The sequence below is a fragment of the Carettochelys insculpta genome, chromosome 28 (assembly GCF_033958435.1).
Source record: "Carettochelys insculpta isolate YL-2023 chromosome 28, ASM3395843v1, whole genome shotgun sequence".
Taxonomy (NCBI): domain Eukaryota; kingdom Metazoa; phylum Chordata; order Testudines; family Carettochelyidae; genus Carettochelys; species Carettochelys insculpta.
Window position 1 is genome coordinate 6,639,102 of NC_134164.1, and position 22,317 is coordinate 6,661,418.

The window sequence follows — 22,317 nt, forward strand, 5'->3', positions numbered from 1 at the left end:
TTTCAAAATAAGCCATAGGTCTCCAGATAGGCTCTATGTGTGTAGATGCTCTGTTTCGAAATAACTGCCGGCTAGCTCAAATGCATTTTGTGTGTAGCAGTGTAATTTTGAAACATGCTATTTTGGAATAGCTCTTCTGGAATAGCTGATTTCGAAACAAGGCTGCTGTGTAGACAAACCCTGACAGGTACACGACGAAAAGCCACTGCAATAAAGTGGACGCTGCAGGCTCCTGGCAGAGCTACACCCCCAGGGGAAGCCGTGCACATTGCCGGGGAAGTGCTCGGACTGCGTGCCAGCTGTGTGCAAGAGCCAGGGTGGATTAGAACAGAAGGAAGCAGGAAAGACCTGGCTCCCTAGCAGTGCTCAGTGCCGCTGACAATACCACACTGCTTTGTCCAGCTCTGTTCAAGCTCCTGTGGACCCAGGCAGGCCTGACACAGTTTCCTGGGGGGGTCGTCACACCCACTACACCGCCTTGAATGCTCCTTCTGTTACCGCTCCCATTGCGAGGTTCCTCTGCACATGGCAGAAGTTCCCCTCATTATGCTGAGGTCAGGATGGCCGCAGCCATTGCCTGGTGAATCGCCCTTTGTATCAAACGTTCCTTTCCCAACTCACCAACGACCATCACATCCTGGGACCAAGAAAAACCTGTCTCAGCTGGTGGAAGTTCAGAGGTTTGCGGTCACAGAAGTCTTGTTAGGCAACTTCCCGTTTTCCTTTTGGCAAAGCATTCTGGAGCAGGTACAAACCAAACCGGAGCCCAGCTGAGCCAGGGTCAGATTCTGCTCTTGGTGATACTGGCTTTGCTTGATCTGTTCCTCCAGGGCTCTGTAGCCTGACTCTGGATTAATCCCAGTGTACATGAAATCACAGCCTAACCCAGCTTGTTCCCTTGCAAAAGGTCTTGCCCTTGTCCTAGCAGAGCATAAAGCATGCAGGCCCCCTCTCCAGGCACACACACCTAGAACCATGAACACTAGCACTGGAAGTGATCTCGCAAGGTCATTGAGTCCAGTCCCCTGCCTTCATGGCAGGACCAGGTACTGTCTAGACTGGGGGTCAGCGACCTTTCTGAAGCAGGGTGCCGAAAATTTGACCTTTTAATCTCTATGTATGATTGGAGTGCTGGGGATACTTTTTAAAGTCACTAAGGCTACGTCTACACGTGCACCCAACTTCGAAATAGCTTATTTCGATGTTGCGACATCGAAATAGGCTATTTCGATGAATAACGTCTACACGTCCTCCAGGGCTGGCAACGTCGATGTTCAACTTCGACGTTGCTCAGCCCAACATCGAAATAGGCACAGCGAGGGAACGTCTACACGCCAAAGTAGCACACATCGAAATAAGGGAGCCAGGCACAGCTGCAGACAGGGTCACGGGGCGGACTCAACAGCAAGTCGCTCCCTTAAAGGGCCCCTCCCAGACACACTTTCATTAAACAGTGCAAGATACACAGAGCCAACAACTAGTTGCAGACCCTGTATATGCAGCACAGACCCCCAGCTGCAGCAGCAGCAGCCAGAAGCCCTGGGCTAAGGGCTGCTGCCCACGGTGACCACAGAGCCCCGCAAGGGCTGGAGAGAGAGTATCTCTCAACCCCCCAGCTGATGGCCGCCATGGAGGACCCCGCTATTTCGATGTTGCGGGACGCGGATCGTCTACACGTCCCTACTTCGATGTTGAACGTCGAAGTAGGGCGCAATTCCCATTCCCTCATGGGGTTAGCGACTTCGACGTCTCGCCGCCTAACGTCGATTTCAACTTCGAAATAGCGCCCTACGCGTGTAGACGTGACGGGCGCTATTTCGAAGTTAGTGCCGCTACTTCGAAGTAGCGTGCACGTGTAGACGCAGCTTAATAGTCCTACTTTATTAATAGTTTCATTATTAATTCACAAGAAGCCCTGTGGTTCCTTATAGACGAACAGATATTTTAGAGCATAAGCTTTCGTGGGCAAAGACCTGCTTCATCAGATGCAGTGGGTCTTTGTCCATGAAAGCTTATGCTCCAAAATATCTGTTAGTCTATAAGGTGCCACAGGACTTCTTGTTGTTTTTAAAGATACAGACTAACATGGCTACCTCTCTGATAATGTATATAATATAATAAAATAATGATAAACAGCTTCCTTAATAAATAAATTAAGAGGCAGAGCTTTACTGTTAAGGTGGTGGTTGGTAGCATTACTTGGTTTTTTTAGTCCATAGGTGGTCTGGCTTTGAGCGAGCTCCTGGCTGCAGGGGGGAGGAGAGGGAGGGCTGAGCTCCACCTTGTGTGCCGATGCAAATCGGCTCGCATGTCACTCTTGGCACCTGTGCTGGGGGTTGCTGACCCCTGGTCCAGACCATTCCTGATAGGCGTCTGTCTGACCTGCTCTTAAATCTCTTCAGTGATGGAGATGCCGCAACCTCCCATAGCAATTGATTCCCATGTTTAACCAACCTGACAGTTAGGAAGTTTTTCCTAATGTCCAACCTAAACCTCCCACGCTGCAGTTGAAGCCCACCTACGGGAACACTTGTGTTTCTAGCCAAGAATCTCCAGCAAGGAGACTTGGGAAGTGGGGCTGGGAGGCCAAAGAAGACCAGCACTGCAGTGCATCCTTGCAGCTTCTACAGTCTCATTAGCTCGGGCGCAGGTTTGGTGCTGCAGTTGGGGGATGTGGCCCTTTTATCTCCCGGTGTAGCTGTAATGAGCTGCAGACCCCGTCTCGGGGAGCACTTTGCAAACGGTTGTGATGTAGGGTGAGAAATCCAGGTTCTCTACTTCCGTCCCTTCAGCACTGCCCATGCATCACCTTCATGGCTGGCAGGCCCGAGTCCATTAACCACCTGTGACTGATGCTTCTCTTCGGCCTGCCAGTCTGTTCTGGCTGAGGATGTTTGCCGAGGAGACACGGGAGCCTCTCTTGAGCCTCAACGGCTGTGGAGCTGGGAAATCTGCCACCTTGTACTTGGACTCGCTTCAGATCGATTGTTTCAAGCTTCCGGGGCACTGCGATGTAGCCGTAAGTCGGGAGCATGAGACCTCCCCAGTGCAGTGGGCCAGCATCCTGCCTGTGCCACTTGGGGACTGCCGCGGGAGTGGCCCTCTCGCCAGGCTGATTTCACCGTTGCGAGAGTCTGTCCGTTCCCTTCGTCAGGCTGGAGGCCTGAGAAAGACTTTCCCAGGCAGTGATGGGGCGGCACCTGGACCCTCATTGGCTGGAGCAGAGGGTCAGGAGAACAGAACTTTACCCTATCAAAATAAAAAGCAGTCAAGTAGCACTTTAAAGACAAGCAAAATAGTTTATTAGGTGAGCTTTCGTGGGACAGACCCACTTCTTCAGACCATAGCCAGACCAGAACAGACTCAATATTTAAGGTACAAAGAACCAAAAACAGTAAGCAAGGAGGACAACGCAGAAAAAGATAATCAAGGTGAGCAAATCAGAGAGTGGAGGGGTCGGGGGGGAGGTGAAGAACTAGATTAAGCCAAGTATGCAGACGAGCCCCTACAGTGACTCAGAAAGTTCCCGTCCCGGTTTAAACCATGTGTTAATGTGCCGAATTTGAATATAAAAGCCAGCTCGGCTGCTTCCCTTTGAAGAACGGTGCGAAAGTTCTTTTTCAGTAACACACATACCCTTAGGTCATTGACAGAATGCCCCATTCCATTAAAATGTCGACTAACTGGTTTGTGGATCTGGAGTGTTTTGATGTCTGTTTTGTGCCCATTAACCCTTTGTCTAAGGGAGTTAGAAGTCTGTCCAACATACAAAGCACCTGGGCATTGTTGGCACATGATGGCAGATATGATGTTAGTGGAGGAGCATGAGAAAGTGCCCGTGATTCTGTGACTAACCTGGTTAGGTCCAGTGATGGTATTTCCAGAGAAGATATGTGGACAAAGTGTTGCAGCTCAGTCAGTAGCGACGGGTGAGAGGATTCCGAGGGGGGAAGCAGCTGCCATACGCCCCCCTCCGCCCTCCTCTGAACCAAGCCCCAGCCTTCCCTGCCATTGCGCCGCACTGCCCTACTACCGTTTCACACCACCTCCCTCTTCCTCCTTCCAGCGGGTGCAGGAGCGGTACCTTCCCTCCCCTGGAGTGGAGCAGCCTGAGCTGCTTAGCTCCCGCTGCCCTGGGGCCTTTCTGGGACAAGGGCGGGACCACCCCCTCCAGCACTGGAAGCAGCCCGGGCAGCCCTGGCAGAACACTGGAAGGAGCTGGGTGCTGGGGGTTGCACACAGACACACCAACGGGGGACAGGGTAAAGGGGGCACTTGTCCTGGGGCCCAGAGTTTCAGCCATCTCTGCTGCTGCTGCTTTGGCAGTGGTGGTGGCTGGAGCTCTGGACTTCTTAGAAGAGCCCCTGCGGGGCTGCTCTGCCGCGCCACGCGGCTGCGGGTGGGGGCAGATCCAGCAGTGTAACCCAGTGGTGCTAAGGACTGATTGCTCTAGGCCCCGCCCCTTTTGCATTTGGCCCCGCCTCTTCTGCATTTGGCTCTGCCCCTTCCAGGAACATGGAGCTGGACCCCCTCCCACCTTGCCCCAGAGCCTGTGGTGGCTGTCGGCCCAGCTGGGTGTATGTAACCCCTTGCGCACCCCCACACATCACCCGTGATCTCAGCCATCTTGGCCAGGGCAGAGGAGCTGGGAATGGCTCCCAGCAGTGCCCACAACATATCACAATAAGGTGCAGGCACTTCCATCCCTAAGGGCAAAATCCACCCCAGTGCAGGGGCCTGTGTACATTTACCCACATGCCTCGTTCGGAGGGCAGGGTCGCCAAACCTCCTGGAGTGGCCTGGAGTTCCCCAGAATTGGCTTCCATCTCCCCGTGCCTACTGAAAGCATCAAACTGATTTTAACAGGCTGGGTTCAGATAAGGCCCTTACACCATGTTGGAGGAAAAAATATCCTCCTGGAAGAGATTCTGTCGGAGTTGGCAACCCTAGTTGAGGGAACCTGGTTGATTTCACCCTAACCACCCAAATTCATGATTCCAGTGTGAACAAAAGGCCTCTCCCTCCTGGCTCTGCCCCACCTCAGAGCGTCTAGCCCTCCATTCTGGGCTGCAAGCTCCCTGCTGCAGGAAAGGGATATGTCATCTCAGACAGGGAATTAGGGCCAATTAGAGTGAGCAGAGGAAAGGGCAAGACATGGTTCTAGGAAGGGAGAAATCTTTGCAGATTAGTTCTCTCATAACTATTAATATCCAGACAGCAATTAAGAAAACCTGAAAGGTAAATGGATTTCTCACTCCTCATTATGTTTCATTATCTTCTATTACTGAGCATCAATATTGATCTTGGGGATTCGCAGCACCTTGGAATTGGCAATGAATTACTGGTGGGCGCTGTGGTTCGGAAATAAGCCTTTCCCCACAGCAATGTTCTTCTCCTTGCCCACTAGGAGCCGCGTTACCACCAGGGTTCCTTCTAATGTTTTCCATCTGGGGGCAGCATATGTTTCTATTGACGGTGCCCATCTGCTCATGCCTCGGTGCCCAGAACAATATTTATTCTGCCCATGGATGGGAAAAATTAGAGGGAACGTTGGTCCTCAGCCCCATGGGTGGGGTATTACTGGACTCATCCCTTGGTAGGAGAACCCACAGGCCCATCTGGGGCAGAGGCTAGCACAGGGGTCTGCAACCTACAGCTCCGGAGCCACTTGTGGCTCTTTAAGGATTTCTTTGTGGCTCCCAACATTATGGGTGTGTCTACACTAGGAACTAATGTCAAAGTTAACTTTGAAGTTAGGCACTACATCGAAATAGCCAGCAGAGAATCTACACACTTCTCCCCCCACCCCCAACCCCCACTTACTTTGAAGTTAACTTCAGAGTAGGGAGCCCAGTTTCGAAGGCCTTACTCCATTCCCGGGAATGGAGTACTGCTCTACTTCAAAGTTTAACTTCAAAGGAGGGTGTGCGTAGATGATCAACTTCGAAGTTGCTTACTTCGAAGTTATAGTTCAAAGCAAGCAACTTTGAAATTACTCTTGTTGTGTAGACACAGCCTATGACTGCAAAGTAAAGAAACCAAAACAAAACAAAAAGCCCTCCTGTTTATTTTCGATAAACGGTGAGCATCTAAAAGCCCCAAAATGAAAAACCTATATCTAAATAGCAAATGATATCTGATCTCGAAACATTGGATAACTCCCCCAGTGTCCTCCAGAGAGAGAGAGAGAGAGAGAGAGAGAGAGGCTACGTCTACACGTGCACACTACATCGAAATAGCTTATTTCGAAATAGGCTGTTTCGATGAATAACGTCTACACGTCCTCCAGGGCTGGCAACGTCGACATTCAACTTCGACGTTGCGCAGCACCACATCGAAATAGGCGCTGCGAGGGAATGTCTACACACCAAAGTAGCACACATCGAAATAAGGGTGCCAGGAACAGCTGCAGACAGGGTCACAGGGCAGACTCAACAGCAAGCCGCTCCCTTAAAGGGCCCCTCCCAGACACAGTTGCACTAAACAACACAAAATCCACAGAGCCTACAACTGGTTGCAGACCCTGTGCATGCAGCATGGATCCCCAGCTGCCGCAGCAGCAGCCAGAAGCCCTGGGCTAAGGGCTGCTGCACACGGTGACCATAGAGCCCCGCAGGGGCTGGAGAGAGAGCGTCTTTCAACCCCTCAGCTGATGGCCGCCATGGTGGACCCCGCTATTTCAATGTTGCGGGACGCGGATCGTCTACACGTGCCCTATTTCGACGTTCAACTTCGAAGTAGGGCACTATTCCCATCCCCTCATGGGGTTAGCAACTTCGACGTCTCGCCGCCTAACGTCGATTTCAACTTTGAAATAGCGCCCAACACGTGTAGCCGTGACGGGCGCTATTTCGAAGTTGGCGCCGCTACTTTGAAGTAGCGTGCACGTGTAGACGCGGCCAGAGAGACAGAGAGAGGGGTCAGGAGTGCAAATCAGGAAGACAGTAGTACAAACACAGATGTAAAGTGTGAGGGAATAGAATATGTAAAAAGTTTGTGAACGTCCTGCAGGAAACATGGATCGTGCCACAAACCATTGTGTGTGCACTGTGCTTAAAATAAGGGTTATGAAAAATTGGCTTTGACGTTATTTATTAAAGACCATCACATGCATCGCAGCTCTTGAATTATTGGCTTTTTTACCAAATTGGAAAAAAAATGGCTCTTGCTCTTTTAGTTTCTAACCCCTGGGCTAGCACTATCCCTCTGAACCCTGTAAATCACTGGGCTGGATTTCCCCCACAGCATGGGGACGGAGGCAGACGAGAATGAGTTTCCTTCCGTCAGTCACCAGAAGTGTACAAATGTTCAGCTCGGATGTGAGAAGCAGCCAGCCGCAAGCTGCGGCCTTTTCGCGGAGCTGTGTGCGCTGCCCTCTTCCCGCTGATAACGCCGCTTCCCAGGCTGAGACGGAGATGGGGCTGCTGATTAGCAGAGGCTGCGGCGTTATCGTGCATGCCAAGAAAAGCACATTTGTGCACGGGACGGATTTGTTCACAACGGCGCTATTGTTTGCAGCTTATAAACCGAGGCTGCCGCAGCTGATTAGCATGCAGAAATCAGCATTCCTGCTTCTCTCCTAGCGTCACCCAGGGAAGTGGGACAAACTGCCCCAGGACCTTCCCAAACTACACGCCTGCCCCCAGCAGAGTTCGGGCGACTTTGCCCCATTGCCCTCACATGAGACTTCCTTGGACTTGCAGCCCAGTGGGTGACTGCCAGTGCCTTAGGAACAGCATTGGAAGGGGTCATGTGTGCTGGGACAGTGCCTTGCAGAGTTCTTTTATGCCAATTGTATTCTGGTGCGTTCAGCCTTTATGGGAGATGAATGAGGACACAGAAGGCTGATAGCAGCTTTCAGCTTCCTGGAGGGGGGTCCCCAAGAGGATGGAGAGAGGCTGGTCTCAGAAGTGATGGATGGCAGAACAAGGAGCAATGGCCTCAAGTTACAGTGGGGGAGGTGTAGGTTGGATATTAGGAAAAACTATTTCATCAGGAGGGTGGTGAAGCACTGGAATGTGTTACCCAGAGAGGTGGCAGAATCTCCATCTCTAGAGGTTTTTAAGTCCTGGCTCGACAAAGTCCTGGCTGGGATGACTTAGCTGGGGTTGATGCAGCTTTAGGCAGGGGGCTGGACTTGATGACCTCCTGACATCCCTTCCACCCCTAGGATTCTAGGTGCCATTCAGCTCACTGTCCAACTAAGTTAGGAGAACATTTCACAGGTGAAACCCAGTGAAACTGATTTTCCTAGAAACCCACAAGAGAGGCTTTCGTGGGGGGGTCGCAACCCTGTCTGTGCATCATCTCTGAGTGTTCGCTGAGCCTGGGATAATCTGGAGTTGGTATCCAAGACCAAGAACTACTCAGGGGGGAAAGAAGGGAGAGAGGGATTGATTTTCCAAAGCAGGTGCCAAACCCTTATTGAAAAGCAATGGAAATTGGGCACCTGCCATCTGTGTCTTCTGTCACTGGCTTCTGCATGAACTAGTCGCATCTCCTCCAGTCATGCATATATAAACAGAAAGTCTTTTCCCGCTGCATTGTTTCTGCTTTTCACAAACATTCAAGTTCTCAAACTGCCCCTCTTTTGCGAGGGGCTGGTTCCGGCGAAGTTGGAAGTGCAGCTCAGAATGCAGTAAAACTATCCTCTGTGTTGCAGAAAACCTGCACGTGGGAGAGGTGATGCAACCCATGAAGAAAGAGTTTTTTAAATCTGTTGGGGTCTGAACTGGTCAATGTTCCCTCTACTGTTTTCCATCCATGTGCAGAATAAATTTTATGTGCACCAAGACATGTGTGGATGTGCACCACCAGTAGCAGCACAGGCTGTGGGTGCTCTGCTAATCAGCTGGGCAGCACCTGAATCTCTCCTGTGTGGGCTCCCCAGAGCTCAGTTTATAGGGAACACTGGAGCTGGTAAATAAAAGGTCTGATAGACAATTATAAGAGACCCCTCAAAGGAGAAAGAGGCTTGTCAAAGGCATGCTGTCTGATAAGATAAGGAGAAAGCTATAATTCTGGGTAACTGTTATCACCCTGTTGTTTATCAAGAAAGCCTTGAATCAGGGATTGTGGATACTTCTTGTATGAAAGCCCTGCTGTGAAGAATGCACAGTTAAATCGGCTTTTGAGTAATAAGCAAGGCAGAGATGCTGCAGAGAGAGTTAAACAGCTAGCTTAAACCTTAAAGATATAATTATGTTTGATGTCATGTGGAAATTGGAACAATTATTGGATTAGGAAAAGACAATGCATGAGTCACCAAGAGAGAGACTTCAGAATAGTCATAAATAGCAGAGCTCCATCATTTCAGTGAATTACGGGAGTCTTCTGGGGGAAACCGTGATGTCAAATGTCCTGCCCTTGAACTTCAGAAAGGGATCTCGCTACTCATCCCTCCTCTTTTGTCCCCACTGTCAGTGAAAGTGATTTCATTATAGTTTCAAGTGAAATAATCCATCAGACACTTCCTGGCCGCAGCTGCTGGGAATGGGCTGGTCATGGAAACCCTGAAAATCACAGGCCAAAGATTTGCTGAAGGAGCAATAGTGCTAAATTCCAGTCCCAGCAGGGTAATGAGGCCGTTGTCTGTGGTGCCCGGGCCCTGATGTGGGTGTCACCCCGGGAGGTAGGCTGGTTTTCTTGAGGACCTAAGTGAGTGTGGTGGAGGTGAGGCTGGATTAACTCTTCCAGCAGCCTGGGCTGCTAGATTTTATGAGGCCCTCTAAGCTCAGGGATAGGGTCAAAACTGAGCCATTTAGACTGCAGGAGGGGGCTGCGGATTGAGACAAGGAGTCTGAGCGTGGGATGGTGAAGGGTCCGATTGGGGGGAGGGCGGGGCTGTAGAGTGGGGCTAGGGATGAGGTGGTTGGAGTGCAGGAGTGAGAGGGCTTCAGGCTGGGATCAGGGTTCGCTCTAATTTTTTCCATCCATGGGTGGAATAAAATTTGGTCTGCGCACCAAGGCATGTGCGGATGTGCACCACCGGTAGAAACATGTGCTGCCAGCAGTGGGTGGCCGTGGGTGCTCTGCTAATCTGCTGGGCGGCTTTTAACTCTCTCCTGGGCAGCTGCCCAAGTGCTCAGCTTACAGGGAACAGTGGCTGGGACAAAATGGTGCAGGAGGCAGCTCTGGGCAGGAGTGGGGTGCTGGTGGCGAAGGGTCTGGCGGGACTGAGGTTGCTGGGGCAGGCTCAGAGCTGGTGTGTAGGGTCTAGGAGACAGTCAGACTGGGGCAGAGGGTTGGGCATGGGCTTTGGGAGGGAGTTAGGGTACAGGAGGGGACTCCAGGCTGGGGCAGTGGGTTAAAGAGCGCGGTGCTCACCCAGGGCAGCTCGGACCCTGGCATTGGTGTCACCCTGTGGGGCAGACAGTGTTTCATTAGGATCTAACTGGGTGAGGTGGAGGCAGGGCTGGATCAACTCTTCCAGGGAACGGGGGCTATTAGATTTCTCTGGGAAGCAGGAGGCTAGCGTGTGCCACACTGCTCTGGGCCCGCCTACAGGGACCACCCACGCAGCTCCCATTGGCTGGAATCGTCAGCCAATGGGAGCTGCAGAGGCGGAGGCTGCAAGTGAAGGCAGCGCAGGGACAGAGTAGTGCGCTCAGCCGCTCCCTGACCAGACAACTCTCAGGGGCTTTTTGCAGGGTCCCCTAAGCGTGGCAGCCCTGAGAACCCCTTTCTTAGCCCAGCCCTGGGGGAAGGCGGTTGAGATCTGGTAATGCGATGGCTCTCAAAGTGACACACCTAAACTCGTCACAAGGCCGCGAGGCCCGGCTGCTCCCCAAGCCGGACAGATAGCAGCCCCCTCCCCTGCCGGCAGGCAAAACGGTGTGTTTTGGTTGGCAGAGGCGATCCAGCACCCAACAACTGGGGCTTGGAGAGCGTCGTGTCTGCTTGGCCTAGTGCACGGAAAGGCATTTTCAGCTGCAATCAGTGGGGCCAAAATCTACCTGTCACAGCCTCCCCTGTCCTGGTCGCCAGGGTCCAGCTGCAGTGTCCAGAGGAGGCTATGCGATCTCTGGATTCAGGCTGCCCCACATGGATAATCCTGGGGTTTGAGGGTCACTTGACTCTTCCCACACTCCAGCCTAGTTTGAGTCATGACCAGCGTTTCCTGGAAGCTGAGCGCTTGGGCAGCCTCACAGGAGCGATTCAAGTGCCGCCCAGCTGATTAGCAGAGCGCCCACGGCCAGCAGCCCGTGTTTCTATGGGTGGTGCGCATCCGCACATGCACACAATAAAATTTATTCTGCCCATGCATGGAAAATATTAGAGGGAACACTGGCCAGGATACTCTTACCTGACCTCCTCTCCCAGCTCTCCATTCCTGAGGGGGCACAAAATGGCTCTGGGAGTAGCCTCCTCTCGGCAGCAAGCACAGCCTGGGTTTTCCTGACTTTGTCACTGCCTGGCTCCACTTCCTCTCTCCATCTCTTGGCAGGGTTTATCCCAGTGAAAATCAGCTGCTAGCCAAATGGAACTGTCCCAGCCAACATGGCCTGGGATTTCTAAGGAGGATCATCGTTAAGCAGGAATAATTCTGCTTTAATATAATCTGATTTCATCCGAGGTCTAGGAATCGGCATGAGGCGGAGCAAAAACTAAGAGCTTTAACACAAGGCTCAGTCTGTCCGAGAGTGACAATGGGATCCATGATTCATTTCTGGTATGCAGAATACCGTACTCTTTCTAGGGGGAAGTCAGGGCCGTTCAGCTCAACATTTGGCCAACACTCAGGCCAGCGTGGGGTAGTCACGCTCAAGAACCATCCTCTGGGGTGACTTCAGCATTAAAAAAATATGGGTGGGGACTGATTGTTCCTCCACCAGCCTTTGAAAACCCCTGCAGGTAAGAATAAGAAAGCCTGTGGCACCTTACAGGCTAACAGACGTTTCGGAGCATAAGCTTTCATGGAAAAAGACCCGCTTTGTCAGACGAAGCGAGTCTTTGCCCATGAAAGCTGATGCTCCGAAATATTTGTTAGGCTGTAAGGTGCCACAGGATTTCTTGTTGTTCTTGATGCAGATTAACTGGGCTACTTCTCTGATACCTGCAGATAATGCTGCTCACTGCCTTTTCTTTAGAAAAATGGCCATAATTGACGCACCCCCCCAGGGTCTGCCTAGCAGTCAGTGAGGTCTGTGTGAAAAATCAGGACAGAGTGTAGGAGGAGGGGTAATTGGCACTTACGTAAGACAAAAGCCACGAACAGCGGGACTGTCCCTATAAAATCAGGACACCTGGTCGGCGAACGTGCACCAGACCCCAGGTTCAGGATGCGGCATGTTGTGACCTGTGGGCAAGGCAGACCCTCGTGTTCTGCAGTTTTCTCCGGTGTCAGGACAGGAGACCTCCCTGGAGCGTGTCTGGCAGGAGGGACCAGAGCTGGGTTTGGTTCTTTTGTTGGGTCACTTTTCTTTTCGAAGGATTGAGCCAACGCCTCTGCAGGGCGTGAAAGGCTGCTGTGTCGTCACCGGAGGGGCTGCCCAAGCATTTGGGCGGCCGCCAAGGTGAAATTCAGATGCTGGCCAGCTGATTAGCTGAGTAGCCGCAGCCGCCCACAGCCAGCAGCATGTATTTCTACTGGTGGTGTGCATCTGCTCAGGCCTGGGCGCACATAACAAAATTCATTCTGCCCAACGGATGAAACATTGGAACGCTGGTGCTGTCATAAACCCGGGGACCTGATAATTGTGCTCATTAGGATCCCACGGCACATGTGTGTATGGCAGGGGGGTGTAGGGTGCGAGAAGACATTGTGACGGTCAAGAGTGCAGTCCGACCCCTTCTGTGAACCCTCAGGAGAATTCCAGACAGACCAGTCTGTGCAAGGTGAACAGCTGCAAAACAAAGTACGATCGCCGAAACTTCAAGGCTACGCTGGCAGTAGGCCACAAGAGATAGTAAGAGTAGTGCATAGGCAGTTTTAAGCAATTTTATGTAAATGAGTTTAAGCTTTATTAGTTAGTGTTAGGAGGCCCGTTATAGAGCCTCTCCCCCGAGCGAAGCTCCGATGCGTCGGGTTTTCCCCCACTGGTGACTGCTGCATTTCTGGGGCTCCTGTTGCGGGTGTCACGTTTTCAATAAACCAAATATAGCACTCGCCTTCTGGGTGCAGCCTCGTTTCTGGGGAACCCGAGCCTGGTTGGTTACGGGGGGCGTGGGGGTCACGTCCCAATAGAATCCTGTCTCAGCTGATTATCATCTTCTTCCTACCCAGTGTTCTCGCCTTCACTTCCTGCTCTCACCAGTGGTGCAGTACTGTGGTGCATGCAGTGAGCAGGCACGCTGCACCCCAGAGCTGGCTGCATTTCACTGAAGGGAGGGGTGAGGCAATTCCTGCATATCCACTTGTTAAATGTGTGATGCCATCCTGGTCCCTTTGAAGCAAAGGGCATGAAGTCAAGGTAAGCCTGTTAGTCATTCATAACCCATCATTACTGGCCACCGGCAGTGGCCAGTTTGTCCGCTGTCACACCTGAGTAGCTGGAGAGTAGCTTGAAGACATGCACGGAGCCACCCCATCTCCCATGGGTGCTGAACGGAAGCATAGGTGCCATCTGACTCCAGCAGCTGCGGTTTCCCTTGAAAGCTACAATTTCGGAACCCTCCCCTCCTCCTAAATGCTGGCTGTATGGCCTAAAAGAGTCATTCATGATTATAAAATCACGAGACTAAAACAAAGAAATCCGTGAAAGTTTAGTTCTTTTTTTCTCCTCACTGCCCTCTCTCCTGCCTCTCCAGTTCTGTGGCCATTAGCTACATAGGAATTACTATTTGTCACCACTACTGGCTGTGGGCATCTCTGGACCTCTCAGCTATAACGCAGCCCCATGTCAAGAAGTGCCAGCAGAGCAGTTATCTGCTTCTTTGCTGGCAGTCTGCGCAGGGATGGAAGGGGCAGGAAGACAGACTTGTCATCTCACCTCTAAAGATCCCTCCCCATCATCAGTGCATGTTGTGGGTGTGTGCCTGCATATCGGTAGAAAGCTTGACCTGCCCTTCGGCGTTCCCTGTAAACTGAGCATGTGGGCAGCTGCCCAGGAAAGATTCATGCGCTGCCCAGCTGATTAGCAGAGCGTCCACAGCCGGCAGTGTGAGTGTCTTTTGGTGGTGCACATCTCACATGCCTTGGTGCATATAACAAAATTTATTCCACCCACAGTTGGAAAAAAAAATAGAGGGAAACCTGCTGCCTTTACCCAGGCTGTTCCTGCTCCATGGATTAAAACAGGATTTTGTTTCCTGCGACACTTATCTGGAACCTTTTGCCTGCAAGAACGTCACTTGAAAATCAGATTTGTACAGTCTGTCCTTTGGGCACTTTGCTTTGATTTCTGCAAGAAAAGTGAAGCCTCCCCCCTAAGCACAGCCTGCTCATTAAGGCTGCCTTTTCATTATTTTAGTATTGCCTTTGATGAGTGATAATAGCCATGAATTCTGCCGAAAGCCAGTGAAATGCTATTCAGTATAAAGGTGAATTATGTATCATATGTCTGGAGTCTATTGGGCTGGCTTCACTGCTTAAGAACTTTATTATCTAATTTGCTTGTGCATAAATTTCCACAGAAGGTGAGCTGATGAGATTCTGCAGTTTCTTAGTTTTATTTCTTGCAGTAGCCAAGGTGCTCCTGCTGGGCAATCAGTGGGCTGGCCCGTGCAGGAAAGGTGCACGCGATGGAATGGAGAGACATTTGTGTGTACGACCAGTGTTCTCTGTGAGCTGAGCAGCTGGGCAGCCACCCTTGCGAAATTCAGGTGCTGCCCATCTGATTAGCAGAGTGACCACAGCCGGCTGCATGTGTTTCTATTGATGGCGCACATCTACACATGCCCTGGTGCACATACCAAAATTTATTCCGCCCATGGATGGGAAAAATGAGAGGGAATGGTGTTTAGAAATCTGTGTGGCACAAGCAATGCTAGTACTAATGTTAACCCCCTGAACTGAGTTCAGTGGGAGTTCTTCGGATGGGATTAAAGTGATTCCTGGGCAGCACACTGGCACCCCTTAAATGACCCAAACCATTCGCTCTTAAAACAGGCAGCAGAATAACCGGCCCCAACGATTCATGCCTAAGCATGCTGGGTGGTTTTAAAGTCATGGGATTAAAACACATAAATCCATAAATGCCAGGTTCTTTTTCTTTGCACTCTGGTTTCTGAGACTTTCCAGTGCACTTGGGCTATAGTTACAAACTTTTCTCTGCCACCAGTGAGGTCCAGAAACTTACTTTAAAAATAAATCACTCACGTGGGGCTTGTCCCATCATCACATGACTGCACGAGCTGGCACTTTTCATATCAAGAGACTTGCTAATTTTTCAAAAGTGCCCTCTTATTCTGACAGCCTCAAATTTAAAATGTCAAACACGAGCCATCTTCAGCTTGAATTCCAAAGGGGCTGAGGATACAGTGGGTCCCACAGACTTCTCCCCACACTGTTGATGTGTGGCACTTTGGACCAGACGGGCTCAGATGCAGTGTCTCCTGTAAACTGAGTGCTTGGGCGACAGCCCAGGAGAGAGTCAGGTGCTGCCCAGAGGGCTCACAGCCACCCACTGTGGGCAGTGTGTGTTTTCATGGGTGCTGCAAAGTTTCCACCCATGGACGGACAATTTCGAGGGAACGCTGCTCTGGTGTCTCAAGCTGAACATCCCTGTGTCTGAAAATGTGGCTGTTTACCTTGGTCTCAACTCCCCAGCTGCAAAACCAGAACAGTCTTGCTTGACTACCTTGCCCTAACGCAGGGGTGGCCAACCCGTGGCTTTCGAGCCAAATGCAGATCTTTGCTCAATGAAATGTGGTTCCTGCTCAGAGCAGCACATCCAGACTGCTCACCGCCTCTCTGTGCATGCGCCCCAGCACTTGGCTGTGGTGACTGTGGTGCTGGTGAGTCCCAGGCATTGGATTAGAGTGGGAGGTAGGCAGTGGGGCTGGGGATGCCCAGCTCTGGGACAGGGATGGGGATTGGGTTAGAGCAGGGGGCTGGGGGTGCCCGGCTCTGGGACAGGGATGGGGGATTGGGTTAGAGCAGGGGGCTGGGGGTGCCCGGCTCTGGGACAGGGATGGGGGATTGGGTTAGAGCCAGGGGCTGGGGGTGCCCAGCTCTGGGAGAGGGATGGGGATTGGGTTAGAGCCGGGGGCTGGGGGTGCCCGGCTCTGGGACAGGGATGTGGATTGGGTTAGAGCCGGGGGCTGGGGGTGCCTGGCACTGGGACAGGCATGGGGGATTGGGTTAGAGCAGGGAGCTGGGAGTGCCTGGCTCTGGGACAGGGATGGGGGATTGAGTTAGAGCAGGGGGCTGGGGATGCCCAGCTCTGGGACAGGGATGGGGGATTGGGTTAGAGCAGGGGGCTGGGGATGCCCAGCTCTGGGACAGGGATGGGGGATTGGGTTAGAGCAGGGGGCTGGGGGTGCCCGGCTCTGGGACAGGGATGGGGATTGGGTTAGAGCAGGGGGCTGGGGGTGCCCGGCTCTGGGAGAGGGGAAGGATATTGAGCCATCTAGCTAAAAATAAATATATAATACATGGCACTTTGCACTTTATCCACAGCTATTTTGGCTCTTGATCTCTAACCATCTGCCCCCCGCCCAGCACCCCACCCCGCCCCACCCTAGGGCTGGGCGAGCTAACGGTTAATGTTTGGAACGTGCTCTGAACAGGCCATGCGATTAAGGGGGAAAAAAGTTTCCTTCTTCCTTGAGAGACAGGCGGTGATTTTGCCAAACACTGCCTGAATTAGGAGAATGGAAATGGCACATTGTAAAGCTCAGCCGGAAACAATGGCTGATTTAGCTGGCACATTCCTGCTGTCACTGCTTCACAATGCAGCTGTCAACCCTTCCTACTCTGCTTTCCCCCTCGCCCCAGAACCACAACCTCCTTGTGTGTCTACGGGTGAAATCTTGACCCCGCAGAGGTCAGATTTCAATGGGGGCCAGGCTTTCATCTTGTGCATCCCAGATGCAGCTTCTTCAGCCGCAGTCAATGCTGCACTCTTAACGGCACAGACTCTGTTCCTCCAAGTCTCATGTGAACATAACCCTCCTTTCTCCCAGCATTGTATCATCACGTTACTCTATTTACATCTGCCAGCCTTTGAGCTGCACCTGCCAAACACAGCTTTGGAAATGGTTTAAGACACAGTACCAGACTGGAACGATCATCTCAGATGAGTTTTTACTGTCCCTGTTGTCCTTGGAAAGGAGCTGTTTTAAAGACAATGTAGCCCTGATTAAAGGAAGTTTATTTCCTCCTCTTGTGGCTACGTTACCCATTTTTAACGCTGCTGGAAGATGGGCGAAAGAAATAATAAGTGTAACGAGTTCTTTGACGTCAGACTGACGTGCAGTTAATGAATAAGCTCATTCCACAGTAGTTATGTGCTGTATTTGAAGGGGCCTGCGCGCTTGATCATTTGTAGGGCAGCATTTTTTGGCTTACGTCTAAAAGGTGAATACAAAGCTCTGGAGTGGCTTAGAACTGTCACTTACCCACAGAGAAGCAGGTAAATTCTGCTCATCCTGTGCCCAGCAAAACTGCCAATTAATTGGGTAAGGCTTAAATATGGGCCCCAAAGCCTGGCAAGTTATTTATCCAATCAGAACACCGCATTGGGTTGCCAGTTTTGGTTGACTGTTTCCCTGGAGGTTTCATCACATGATATAATGTTTAACTAAAGATTAATCTTTAATTCCTGGAGACTCCAGCAGGGTGTCCTCTAATTATTTCCATCTGCCGGCAGAATAAATTTTATGTGCACCAAGGCATGTGTGGATGTGCACCACCAGTAGAAAGACACGTTATGCGCTGTGGATGGCTGTGGGTGCTCTGCTAATCTACCAGGAGAGATTGAGGTGCTGCCCCGCTGATGGAAATAATTAGAGGACACCCTGCTGGAGTCTTATCCTGGACCTTAATCATAGAGATGAGCACACATTAGTAATGAATGGACTAGTTATATGATGCTCATGTGATGTTTAAGACTCTAAAAATTGTTGGCAGACTCAAAATGCTCAGCTTGGATAAGAGCTCAACTCACTCAGGTTTTACTGTTGCGAAGCCCCTATTACCTCCAGTTCTGGGACCATCAGCTTCAAATCAGGATCTGCTGTGAAGTTAACCCCAGTCCCAGGTTTCATAAAGGTAGGAAAAATCTCTCTTTTATGGTGTCTCAGGAGCTCGGCTTGAGGCTGGCATTAGCCACTTCAGGGAATAGCTGAGTGGTTAGAGCCTTGGGCCTGTAAGTTAGCGGTTGTGAATTCAAGCTGTGTTGGGGCCTTAAATGAGGGGTGTTAACTCTAGGACAGCCAGTGTGGGTGAAAAGTTCCTGGACTCTCCTGGCTGTGCTGGAACAGAGACCTAAATTCTTGCTGGCTCTCCAGCTGAGAACAAGCCTGGCACTCAGCCAAGGGCAGCTTCTCTGAAGGTGCCAAGCAGTGCTGGCTGGTAGGTCTCACCCAAAATACTGTCCTGAGACTGGGGATGGGCCCTGTGCGAGGTGCCCTTTCCACCCAGGGCTGGGCAGGATCTCCCGGCAGCTCCCTGAGCCATTGCCATGTTGTTAATATCCCTTGGGGAAAGGGGCCAGGAGGAAGACAACAGTGACATTTTGCTCCCAGGCTAGGAGACAACTTGCAGGGGCAGCCTGGGATCCGGTCCGGTGTCATTTCAACACCACACCAGGGCTCCTTCCCCCCATGCATTCCCTGCAAATGTCACTTGGTGGGCTGGGGAGCTGGAAATGTTCCCTGTTCAGGCCTTTTTGGGTTCCTGGATCTTGCAAAACAGATGAGGTAGATCAGGATTTCTGTTCAACGCTGTGTCCCTCTCGTCTAATACCCCTTCTGTTCTCCCTGCTGAAAGAGTCACATCTGCCTGCAGGAGGGGGGTAGGACCTGGTGACCCCCCACACTCTGTGACACACACCCCTTCCCACCATCCACTGCCTGACTATCTTTCTGGTTGCTTTGCTGATCAAACGCAATTCATCAGTGTATGCAAGAGTGGCAGGAACCTTAATAAAAGCTCCATTATGATTCCAATTTCGTTTTTAAGTGTTAATTAATGGGCACCTTCCAAGACAGGCTAGCACGTTACAGTGTCAATTTCCTGTCAGCGCAATTCCATCATTATTAATTGATCTGGTATTTAGTGTAACAGCACTGACCATAACGGGCCTAAATTATTAATCAGAACTATATAAAGCCTTTATTAATCATTAATCGCATCTTCCTAGTGTAGCCCTGTACTAAAGCTCTAGGAGCTGTAAAATTGACTAACAGAGAGGCTAAGGGGAAAGGGAATGGAGCGGTGGGGCAAACATGAACAAACCACAGGAGTCAGTAAATTATTTTCTCCTCTTCCAGGTGAGCAAAATGCAGAAGGATCACGAGGCCCTTGCTGCACAGGTAGATTCCAGCACAGAGCCACGGTCCCACTGTACAGGGCGGACAATCCTCCATGCACATATAACACAGTGTTTCAGTTCATGACACCGAATGGGCCCTGACATCAGAGGCCCTGCCAATGACCTGTCCAAAGGGAGACTTGATCCTGGCTCATCAAGCTGACTGTGTATTAAACTGGGCTTTCATAATGCAGGGGTGGCCACCCTGCAGCTGTCGAGCCGCACGCAGGTCTTTGCTCAATGAAATGTGGCTTCTGCGCACGTACCCTAGTGCCTGGTGGGAAAATTGCACGGGGGCCGTGGTGCCCATGAGTCCCAGGCAGAATGGGCATTGAGTTGTGGGGGAGATGGGCTGGGGTGCCTGGCTCTGGGGGACGGAAAGAGAAGGAGCCTGCGTTAGAACAGAGAGGCTGGGGGTGCCTGGTTCTGAAGCAGGGGAGGGCATTGAGCCATGTATCATACATTTATTTTGTACGTCTAGCCACAGATAGATAATATCCAGCTACCTAAAAGCAAATTTATAATACGTGACTCTTTGCGCTCTATCCACAGCTATTTTGGCTCTTCATTTCTAACTGGTCAGCCACCCCTGACAGAATGGCTTGGAGAAAGGGAGGAAGCTAACTGGTCAGTGAAGGATTTGGAGTGCTAAGGGGACGCAGGGCACCTGCTCAGCTCCAGGTTTGTTAGCCCCGTTTCCTGTGGGGGGGGAAGCGAGGGGAACCTGGGCATCTCTCTCCAGGCATGCACCAAGGAGCACAGCTGGGCTGGAACCGGCTTCTGGTTTCTTCTGGCCCACATGTCATAGTCCAGCAAGGCGGCATTGGGTATTCTAGGGAGCTTGCGCTTCTAGCAGTGTCTGGAATGCTCTGGACATTCTTCAGCTGGCTCGGAACCTGCACGGTGCCCCTCTAAGCCTGCTGGTCGCCCGCACGGTTCCCTCTATTTTTTTCTATCCTGTGTGAAATGAATTTTGTTACATGCACTGAGGCATGTGTGGATGTGCACCATCCCAGAGAAACACAGGCTGACGACTTTTGGCGCCATGCTAATCAGGTTGTTGGCATCTGACTTCCTCCTGGGTGGCCCCTCCACGCACTCAGGTGCCCACCGCTAGGTTTTGTGTTTCTGCTGGTGGTGCACATTCCCACGTGTTGGTTCACACGAAAATTATTCCACTCATGGATGGGACAGATTGTTGGAATGTGGGGGTGGGGGGCACCCTGGTTGTTAGCTCATTTGGAATTCATTTACAAGCTTAACGCCTTTAACCTTGGCCTGAATAGAGCTCTTAACTGGCTTATGCAGAACAAGGGCAATTTCCCCACTTTTGATCTCTGCAGAAATGAGACACATCCTACTTAATTTACTTCATTCACTGCTCCTGCCAGTGACGGGTAACCTCCTTCCTCTCCCTGACTCTCTGGCTCCCTACTATATACACCCTGGATTCTGTTTTTGCATTCCATTTCCACCTGAGGAAGTGGGTTTGACCCCCCAAAGCTCATGGCCTAATAAATGTGTTAGTCTCTAAGCTGCCACAGGACTGCTTGTTATTTGTGCATTACAGATTGCCAGTGCTATGCTTGTACAAGGGGCTTAGTTCTCTTGACCAAGACCTCGAGGGGGACATCTTCTCTCACTGGGCACTGGCGCCATCTCTCAGCAAGTCAAAGATTTGTGTCAATGGGGGACTTGCTCCTCCATGCCTTGCACAGGGAGGGGTTCTGCTGGGAGGGTCTGCAGTTAGCTCTGCCCTTTGCTAACTGGTTGGATGATCTGATTTCCTTTGGGTGAAGGCATTATCTCATCTTGTGCAAACTGGCTATTTAGTGCAGCAGACAAGCCAGACATCCATTCGGGGCTCCGGCAAAGGGTAAACAGTCTGGAAATGTTGACCTTCCATAAAATTTCAGAGACCTCAGTACAGAGAGGCAGACAAAAAATCCCAGGCCTTGCAAGGGAGCTGTCTAGGACAGTGGTTCCCAAGCTGGGGTTCAATGGAGAGGGTGTTGCAGGGGGTCAGTGAAAAAAATAAAAATGATCATAGAAAGTAAGTTTTAAATAAATTGCAAAGTTACTTTTTGTTGTTTTTAAATTAAATCTCTCCCAATAATGTTATTAATCGCTGTCCGAGAATCTGTGGTGTGATTTCCTTTCGCGTGTAATGAAGAGCACGTAGCAGCTAGAATTGGGGGTCCTCGCATGGTCTGGGGGGGCTGCACTAGTGAAAAGGTTGAGAGCGACTGCACCAGGGTGGAACTCAGACAATCCTCCTGCTCAGTTGCCCACCTCCTCAGGCGTGAGAAACAGATCCTTACAAGTTCCCTTTAGGTGGGTCTACACGAGCTCCCTCCTTTCGGAAGAGGCATGTTAATGAGGGAGTTTGGAAGATGCTAATGAGGCACTCCCATGAATATGCAGCGCCTCATTAGCACAGTGGCAGCCGCGGCAGTTCAAAAGTCCCACTTTCGAATCACATGCCTCCTGTGTAGCCGGGGGCTTCTCAAAAGGACCCCCCCCTCAGTCTTTGAAAGTCACTTCTTCCTAACACCAGATCGGAAGAAGGGGCTTTTGAAGTCCAGAGCGTCTTTTTTGAAAGGTGCTTGGCTAGACGGCAGCACTTTCGAATCGCTGGGGCTGCTATTATGCTAAAGAGGCACTGCATATTCATGGCAGCATCTTCCGAACTCCCTCATTAACATGCCCCTTCCAAAAGGAGGGGGCTTGTGTAGACCCACCCTTTGTCACCAACCAAAATAGCCCCAGAGGCCAGGAGAGACCCATCACCGATTGGCTCTGCCTGGCTCATTCTCATGGCGTTTCGCCGCCGGAATCGGTGACCTCCTTTCTCCAGTGCTGCTTTCTCACAATGACGCCTTCGGGCACCCAAAGTGCG

General features: G+C 51.3%; 1 long non-coding RNA gene across 1 annotated transcript in view; it reads right to left on the reverse strand.

The window, feature by feature from the left end:
* The window catches only part of LOC142002606 (uncharacterized), a 98,375-nt gene that overhangs the window by 62,604 nt on the left and 13,454 nt on the right, over nt 1-22,317 (reverse strand). The window lies entirely within an intron of this gene.